Genomic DNA, 9,189 nt, shown 5'->3' with positions numbered 1-9,189 from the left:
ACGAGTACCTCGCAGTTATCTTACTTACTACTGCTCTTTTGTGGGGGAGTCAAGGAAGCTCTAAATCTCGCAAGATTTCTGGGGCATAACATTGTTTACAGCAGTGACAATCAAATGATTTGAACATTAAGCAGTGATGAGTATGCAGAAAGTACAATGTATTGCCAAGGATTGAACTCGAAATAGTAGCTATTTTGTCAAATAAGGAAAGTTTAAAGTATTTTATGAACTATAAAAAGTAACGATTTTCAATGAGAATTTCATGAGAAGAGTCCACTTAGTGAAAAGTATCGCTAAAAATGTAACATTTGAGGATTAGCTCCTCTCTCAGATTTATTAGGCTGGTTCAGCATATGTTTAGCAAGATATTTCACCAGGATTTCTTTCTTATAAATTCCATAATGATCGATCTTGCATTGTATTCAATAGCACATTTGCCCCAATCCAACAGGCGTTTCCTACCTCCACCGCAAAAGAGTTCTGCTAAGTTAAGTATATGCAAAATCAAGTATTGACTTTTTCATCAAGTTGTGTGCAATAATCATTGAGGATTTGTTAAAGAATATTTTTGTTTGTTCCCTTTAAATCCTACAAACTGAGACCCTTTTCGATGTAAATTGTAAGTAAACAGTTATGATTTAACAATAATCATTGCGAGTATAGGGAGTGGCGCAAAGCCCCGCTCATCACTGGCAGCTCTTAATACAACGCGTGGGTGAAGAGAAAATTTGGACATTGCACATTGATCCAAACAAATTTTTTTTCCACAGTAACTTCTGGACCCACAATGCATTGCTTGTTAAATTACCTTCTCACAAGAATAACAATAAAAGTTCAACAAATAATAAACTCGCCTTTATTTAATGGATATATTGCAGATAAATAGTTAATAAAACATTCTTCATTAAAATAAGCACTGTTCTTTCTTCAGTTTAATGGTAACGAAACTTACATACCACATCATGTGCCGTCAGAGTCTAGACGCACCAAATGTCATGTGCGGTTTATAGAGACAGGCCTAAATACAATGATAAACAGTACACTGAAAAGGTGTCTGCGCTTGCCCTAATGGTCGCACGATTAAGATTTTATGATTGAATAATTCTCAGGTTTTTGATTGTCTGATAGCCAACATTTTAGAAATCAAAAAATGTTATACTGTAGACATATTACATTTGGATGTGTATTTTTTTTAGTGCCTTTGGCTGAAAGAATCTTCTGTTAATTCAAGTACAATGCTAAATGTCTTGCAGCACATAATTATTCATGATTAAGAACATTAAGAAATGTGCTAAATCAAATCTAAGCTAACTTGCTCAAAAGTTAATTTCCCTCAAATATCGTACATGTACACGCTAAATAGAATACATTTACAGTATTCACCTGCATGTTATCTTCCAGATGAATATTATTGAATTCATGTACAATTATTGACTTTTGATGAGGTCTACTCATTACTATACAGACCTGGTCAGGTATTAGTTGACTGAGACCGAAAGCTATTCAAAAGTCAAGAGCCGTTTTATCAAAAGATCTGGAATTTACTACATTTTTGACACTTTAGTTCTTGTCTCCAACAAATATAAACACTCATGATATAATGCATAGTGTAACTTAACACATTATAATTGTAATTGATCAGCTTAACAAATGTTTAAAAGTGGAAAAAAAAATTTAAACAACAGATACTCAACTATTTACTAAGAAATTAGCTTAGTGTCTCTGCATCTAGCATGTTAACATTTAAAACAACACATGTTTTCAAAACATGCACTTTGGTCAAAAATGTTAGCAAATCTATGAATAAATAAATTCAGAATTAAATTTATGAAATTTTTTTTGTTAGAATGTTTGAGGCAAACAGAAGATGCATGGAATCCCCCCTGAACATGGAGACAGTACAGTTACATGCATTATCAAAGCTGGATTATTAGGTGCTACATTTAAACTCAACCATAAATATTTGCTTATTTTTAAGGTAATGAAATATTTCAAACCGAATTTGTTGTATCATTCAACATTTAATGTCCTGTATTGCTTTTTTTGATGTAGTATGTATGTATGTTGTTCTACGTCCCGTTCCAGAATTTTTCACTCATATAGAGATGTCACCATACACCGGTGAAGAGCTTCAAATTTTGACCTTTACTCGGCACTCGGGGCCACTGAACAGTGAGGGATCTTTATCGTGCCAACGCCTGCCGTGACACGGGGCCTCGGTTTTTAAGGTCTCATCCGAAGAACCCACAACTTTCACTTCAAAGTGCCGAGCGCATGGCGAAGAAACAGTTGCTACCCATTTTTATCGACTTAGGTCAGTCGCGGCTGAGATTCGAACTCACAACCTCCTGATCACAGAGTGAGCGCTCTACCAACTGAGCTACTGTGAACGGTCTTTTGGTGTAGTAGTTATAAGCTTCTAAAGCATATTGTTTTCAAAGAAACGAAAAAAAATTTAAAAAATGAAAAGTAATTTATGCTGATTTTTTAATAGCCTACACTTTAAAAAGATTTCTGTATTTCCCCCTCTGAACTGTAGAGATTAGACATGTCAATTGATATACTCTATATTATACAATTCTGTGGTTAATGATGCAACATAAGAATTTAAGTGCATAGTGTTGCCAAAGTACCTGCAGAAGTTGTAGTAAAACCTTCAGGGGTAAAAATATCATTTTCATCCTCTTATTTTCATACTTGATTGCCAAAGCTTAATTATGACTTTTATGAAGTTTTTCTTTTCCAATTTAGGTATACAGAGATCCCTTGAAGAAATAAAGAACAGCTTTTAATTAGAGAATTCTCTTTTAATACAGTTACAAAGCTTTCAAACCATGATGAGTAAAAAAGATGCAAGGAAATTTGTTTACAGCCTTCCAGGTAATAATAAAATAATTCAATCTTCCAAAAGAGATTTTATCTCACTCAAGCAGAAGACTCAAGTGAGCTTTTCTGATCAAAAAGTATCCGATGTCTGTCTATCTAGCTGTCCGTCAACCTTCTGTCCATCTGTCTGTCATGTTGCTGCAGAACTGTAGCTCTCCGGAAAAAAAAATATATTGTCAGACCGGAGAGCTACAGTGCCACCCATTAAAAAAATGTGTATATTTACTGCGCCAAAAAAAAAGTAAGCAGAATCTCGATTTATTTCTCTGTTATCAACTGCAATCTAAAAATACTATTAACCCTGTGTCTCTAACATATTTTTGCACTTTTTCCACAACAAAACATTCTTTACAACCATTGTTAATCATATCAATAGCCCTCCTGGGCCTGAAATTGAAATCATCGAAAATTTTGTCTATTTATTCTGCCATCTTGGGTGGCAAGGTAATTCGGTCCAACGCGCTTCTTGCAGATGTCAACTACAAGAGTAGTTGATAGAGGTCTAAGGAAAATTTTGAAATCCAGGTTTTGTGCAGTTGAGGTAAAAATTTAGAGAAATTAATTCAGAATCGAGCGCAGCTTTTTGTGTGCAATAAATATACACTTTTTTTTCTATGGGTGGCACTGTAGCTCTCTGGTCGTCTATCCCAATTTTTTCAAACCAGCAAGTTACAGATCAGCAGCTTTCTGTCATGTTGTCCATAAACTTAATTTTTACATTTTCAACTTCTTCTTCAGAACCACTGGGCCAATTTCAACCAAACTTACCTCAAAGCATTCTTGGGTGAAAGGAAAGGAATTTAAGATTGTTTAGAGGAAGTGCCATGCCCCCTTTCAAGGGGAGATAATAAGGAACTCATGAAAATTTGAATTTTAAAAATTTTCTGCTCAATAACCACTTGACCAGAAATGATGAAATTTATGTGAAAGCTTCTATTAAAGTTTGTTCAAATCATGACTCCCAGGGAGGATGGGATCATAAGAAGGGATCAGAGAATTACATAGGAATATGTAGGAATTATCCTCAAAAATCTTCCTCCTAAAAACAGCAAAGCCATTATTAGTCATTTTTTATACAGAGGCTTCCTCAGGTAGTGAAGATTCAAATTTGTTTAAATCATAACCTCCGGGACTAGCATGGGGCCACAACAGGGGATCAGGGTAATGCATTGGAATATATAGAAAATATTTTTTTTTAAATCTTCTTCCCAAGAACAACAAAGCCATAATTTCATATTTTTTTTTAGAAACTTTAAAGGTATTGTAGACACAAATTTGCTAAAATCATGCCTGGGGAGAGGGGGGTGGTTAAGGTGGGACCACAATAGGCAGTAAAAGTTTTATAATGGAATACATATGGAAAATGTCTTTAAAAATCTTCTTCTTAAGAAGAGGAAAATTTATATGAAGTCATATTTATATGGAAGCATTCTCAGGTAGAGTAGATTGAAGGTTACATGTATTCAAATCATGACCCCCTATGGTAGGATGGGGCTATAATATGTGATCAGTTTTACACAAGAATAAATAGGAGAAGAAAGAATCTGCTGACGGAGAACAGAAGGGCCATAGTTAATCAGGTGAGCATTATGGCCCATGGGCCTCTTGTTTGTTCAATATTTACATTAAGAATGGTTGTGTAGAAATCATCAAGATTCACCTATTATGTGTCATATTTTTTAAGTTAAAAGGTAACAGTAAATATTGTTTATCAACAGATTCAGCAAATAATGCTAGAGAATTAGTTAATGCAAGACCTAATGATGGAAATGTACCAGGTTCCATGGCTAGGAGAATGTCAGAAAGCCTCATCATTAGTGTGTTACAGGTAAAAATTTTTTTAGGAATTTAAGAAATAAATAACAGCTACTGTTAAAAATTCACTAGGAAATGAATTTGGTTGGTTCCCAATCACATCTCTTGAGAAGCCTGAAAGTCTCATTGATGAAAGTGTTACCATGCTGGTTTCTCAGGTGCCTATAACACTGATATCCTACATGTAGGTCCCAGTCAAGCATCTGCTCTGCTCAAGGTTCCAGGAGTGAAAAATGTTGGTTAGGAATAAAGTGGCATCAGGTATTGCTTCTGTCATAGAATCTTCTTTTTAAGAATTAATTAACCCCTTAGTCAGTATTAGGGGTATATAGTTTTTGCCCTGCTTATCAATCTTGTTTGTCTGCAAAAATTTAACCTTGCCCATAACTTTTTTAGTAGATGGAACTATGACATTCATATTTCACAGGTCACTTGTGACAATACCTTTCTTTGGGTATCACTTAATTTGACCTCTTGACCTTGGAATTTGACCCACTTGCACAAAAAATTACCAAATTTTAACCTTTGCAATAACATTTGAACGGTTGTGCTAGGGCTTTCATCCTTCACTTGTATATTCATTGTGGTAAAACCTTTTAATGGGCACAAATATTTTTGACCTTTTGACCTTGACCTTAGAGTTTGACCCACTTTTTGAAAACTTTATAACTTCGGCTATAATTTTCAACAGTTAGTACAAGGTCTTTCATATTTCACAGGTGTATTCCTTGTGACAACACCTTCCTTTGGATACCAACAGTTTGACCTTTTCACCTTGACCTTAGAGTTTGACATGTATTTGAGAAACTTCAACCCTCGCCCTACGGGGGCATCAGTGTTTCACAAACACATTTTGTTTCACATAAATTGTAGCTTTAACAAAGACACACTGTTGATAATTTTTTAAGATGACATTTTATTTACAAGTTATGCTGGGGAGTTCTGTTAAAATATTCTGTTTACATGAGGTCATGATGAACAAAAGAAGGTAGTACACAGTGTTTAGACTGGCAGAAGAAGTGATATGGTATCATTATTTCCTTATACATATACAGTAAAACACGCTTTAGCTTATAATGAATTCAAGCTAATAGCAAAGTGATTTTTATTCTCTGTTTTTTTTTTAAACATATTACAACTCAATGTATACATGAATAATGATTTACCTTAAGTTTTTAACAAAGCAAAATTGTCTGTCCCTAGCACTTTGATATAGGCTTGTTTTTCTGACTAACTGTACAAGTATTTATTCCACCAGTTCAAATTTTAATATGAATTGTATACCTTTTATGCTTTTGGTAACTTTGATTTATTGTAGAATTATGTCCACAGCATTTTTTAATCTTTGCAAAAACTATTAGAATTATTATTAGTCCCCCACCTGTGAAACCAGAGGTGACAATAGGTTTCACCGTGTCTGTGCGTCTCTCTGTACATCTCTCTGTCTGTCCATATGTATGTCTATCAGTCTGTCCCACTTGGTTTTCCACACTTTTTTTTCTAAATGCTTGCAGATATTGAGATGTTTTTTGGTATGTGAGTCTAACTTGATGAATTATAGATTAAGTTTGCATTATGATTTTTTGACGGAATTATGGCATTTTCAATTTTAAATGGGAACCAGATTACACTTGCTGGTAGGGGACGAGCATTGCAATGGCAAAACTCTCAGAATGCTTGTTCTGGTTGAATTGTTTGTGTTTTTAGTCCCCTACCAGTGAAACTGGAGGGGACTATAGGTTTCCTCTGAGTCTTTCTGTCCGTCTGTCTGTCTGTCCCTCTGTCTGTCTGTCAGTCTGTCCCACTTGGTTTTCCGCACTTTTTTCCTAAACGCTTGCAGATATTGAGCTGATTTTTGGTATTGAGTGTATCTTGATGAATTACAGATCAAGTTTGCATTTCGTTCCGCTTCATTGATTTTTGACGGAATTATGACCTCTTCAATTTCTAAGGGTTTTCCGCAATTTTCTTCTAAACGCTTGCAGATATTGAGCTGATTTTTGGTATGTGACTTTACCTTGATGAGTTATAGATCAAGAATGCATTTCGTTCCGCTTCATTGATTTTTGACGAAATTATGGCATTTTCAATTTTTAACGGGAACCAGATTACACTTGCCGGTAGGGGACTAGTATTGCTAATGCAATACTCTCAGAATGCTTGTTACAATTAAGTTGCATTTTTTTCAGAGGCAGTAAAGGAAATCGATGGTGATGTTTCTTGTGTTGGTGATGAGAATCAGAGTGAGGAGGAAATGGATGACAGTCAAGACAATCATGATTTCCACACTCCAGGTACTGTATACACACTACATTACTGCATTACCCATCTTTAAGCAATAACTTCCTTTTCTTGATATTATAAGCAGAAGCCCTGAATGCGTAGCATTGTTAAGGCTGCATAAAGGGGGTGGGGCCTAATTTTTACGGGAAAAGTTTACTATGACATCACACAAAAATAGTTATTCCTCATAATACCAGAAAATGAAATAATTTGCAATTTTAAACTATCTTAACATAATAAACAACATGAAAACTACCAATGCATTAGTTTTTGTTGCTAGTTAAATCCCACAGAGCAGGTTATTAACAAATTACTGATTGCAGTGAACTTGTCGACATGACATCATTTTGGTAAAAATGACATATTTCATGTGCTGTGAGAGACAGAACGAAGATTTTTTTTTACAGTGAAAAATGTATTTTATTATTAAACAGAATATTATTTACAGATTTCAGACAGGCAAGTTATACAAATGTAAAACCTTTGTTTAGTGCGATTATTCAATAATTATACAGAAAATGTATTTAATAAATTCTTCCGTGTTTTTATGTACAAGGTTCCGGACCCATGTTTAACATCGAGGTGCCTAATTAAATTGTTTTTTCGCAAGGGCATACACTTAATAGATCTTATCCGTTTTTCGAATGTAAATAAAGGATATTTTCCTTAACTTGAAAAGTGCTGCTGCTTCCCCGAAATCCAGAGCATTATTTAATAAATGCATAAAACACTTTGTAAAGGTCACACATATTTCAGCTGGAGCTACATAACATGAATTTTTCCTTATAAAATGCAAATTCTAAAGCAGCAGAACTTTTCAGAAAGTACAAGGTATATAGAAATAATTTATAACTTAGATTTTTTAATGGAACTAGGATATGCCCTTGTGATATTGAAATTTGTGTATGACCTACATGTAGTACACATTATATGCAATTATCACGTGACTTCCATATAAGGTTACCAAACTAGATTCAATATAGAGTGGGGTATAGGCCTACAATATTATTTTTATTAATTTTTAAGTCATCTGGGAATATAATAGCTTTACAAAAATAAATCAGCATTAAAAAGTTATCTATTTGTACATGCCTATTTTCCATTGATTTCTTCACAGTATGCCTTAACAGTGCTGCGTGGTCTACATGCATGAAAAATGTGTAGTTCTCAATACTGGATATTGAGTATGAACAGAAGAGCTTCAGTATAAGTGACAAAAAGAGTGGTTATATATTCAAGGGTAGAGCAAGGTATATTCTGAAATAAGTTATTTGCATTGGTGGAACTTTACCAATATAAGAGTCATCGCATTTCACACAGATGTCTTCTGAATGGAGATGGAAGAGTGAGATTAAATTCCAAATAGAACAAAATATTGATCTAAAACTGAATGTAAATTTAAGTAGCCAAGCACGCAAGTTCACAGATCATTCAAATAATGAATGTACCTATTTAATACATATATATTAGTGAACAATCATTCTCCTACCAAATTGTATTTCAGATACCGAAAAGTTCTTCACTTTTCACAAAATACTTAGCCAGTCATGATAAGCCACTTTCAGAGCTATTTGCTTTATTTTTATACAGACAAAAGTATAAACAGAAGAAAAATTATATTCTGAAAATTTGATTTTAAGGAAAAGGAAGCCACTTTCTGATCACAGATCCACAACAGAAATGGAAGATTCTGCATGCAAGTGACAGAAGATACAAAAAATCCCAAGGACATCATGTGAAATGATTTTAATCAAAAAACATTTCAGAAAAGATTACAAAAATGTAATAAAAACTTAGATAAGTGTTAAAGACCAAGTATATAATCTAGTTAAAAAAAAACAGAGAAAATCTTGATTTACACACTAATTTCAATTGATATATTTTTGAGAAAAATGATAAACACTGTGTTTCGGAGCCACAATTAGCAGTATTGGGGGTTAAATTGTTTGCAGCAGTTTTATCATTATGAAACCTGCATGGACCATGATACTGCATGACTGAAGAGTGCAGAAGAAACTGCATGATGTGTGTAGCAAATGATTTTGAAGTACATGTATTAAATATTCTGTGCAGAAGGAAATTTTTTCCTTTTTTTTCATGAACATGTTTTCAAGTATCGCATGACCTTTCTGAAAGTGAAAAAAATGTGCATGTCCCAATTAAGTTTGATCAAGTCTTCAAATAAAGTTATATGCAGAAATTCTT

General features: G+C 34.0%; 1 long non-coding RNA gene across 3 annotated transcripts; it reads left to right on the top strand.

Annotated features, from left to right (window-relative positions):
• Positions 1-998: 998 nt before the first annotated feature.
• On the top strand, positions 999-8,794 carry LOC133198969 (uncharacterized). Of its 3 annotated transcripts, none has more exons than XR_009722695.1 (6): positions 999-1,050; positions 1,847-1,934; positions 2,752-2,880; positions 4,605-4,714; positions 6,891-6,995; positions 8,575-8,794. It is a non-coding gene; the product is annotated as an uncharacterized LOC133198969 (long non-coding RNA). The 3 variants fall into 3 exon arrangements; XR_009722694.1 differs by having other exon boundaries at positions 1,847-1,978; positions 8,625-8,794; XR_009722693.1 differs by having other exon boundaries at positions 1,847-1,978.
• The last annotated feature ends 395 nt before the right edge of the window (positions 8,795-9,189 follow it).

Source organism: Saccostrea echinata, unplaced genomic scaffold (genome assembly GCF_033153115.1).
Source record: "Saccostrea echinata isolate AGI-Se365-2 ecotype Australia unplaced genomic scaffold, CSIRO_AGI_Sech_v1 ptg000033l, whole genome shotgun sequence".
Classification (NCBI taxonomy): domain Eukaryota; kingdom Metazoa; phylum Mollusca; class Bivalvia; order Ostreida; family Ostreidae; genus Saccostrea; species Saccostrea echinata.
This window is presented reverse-complemented; position numbering and strand designations above follow the sequence as displayed.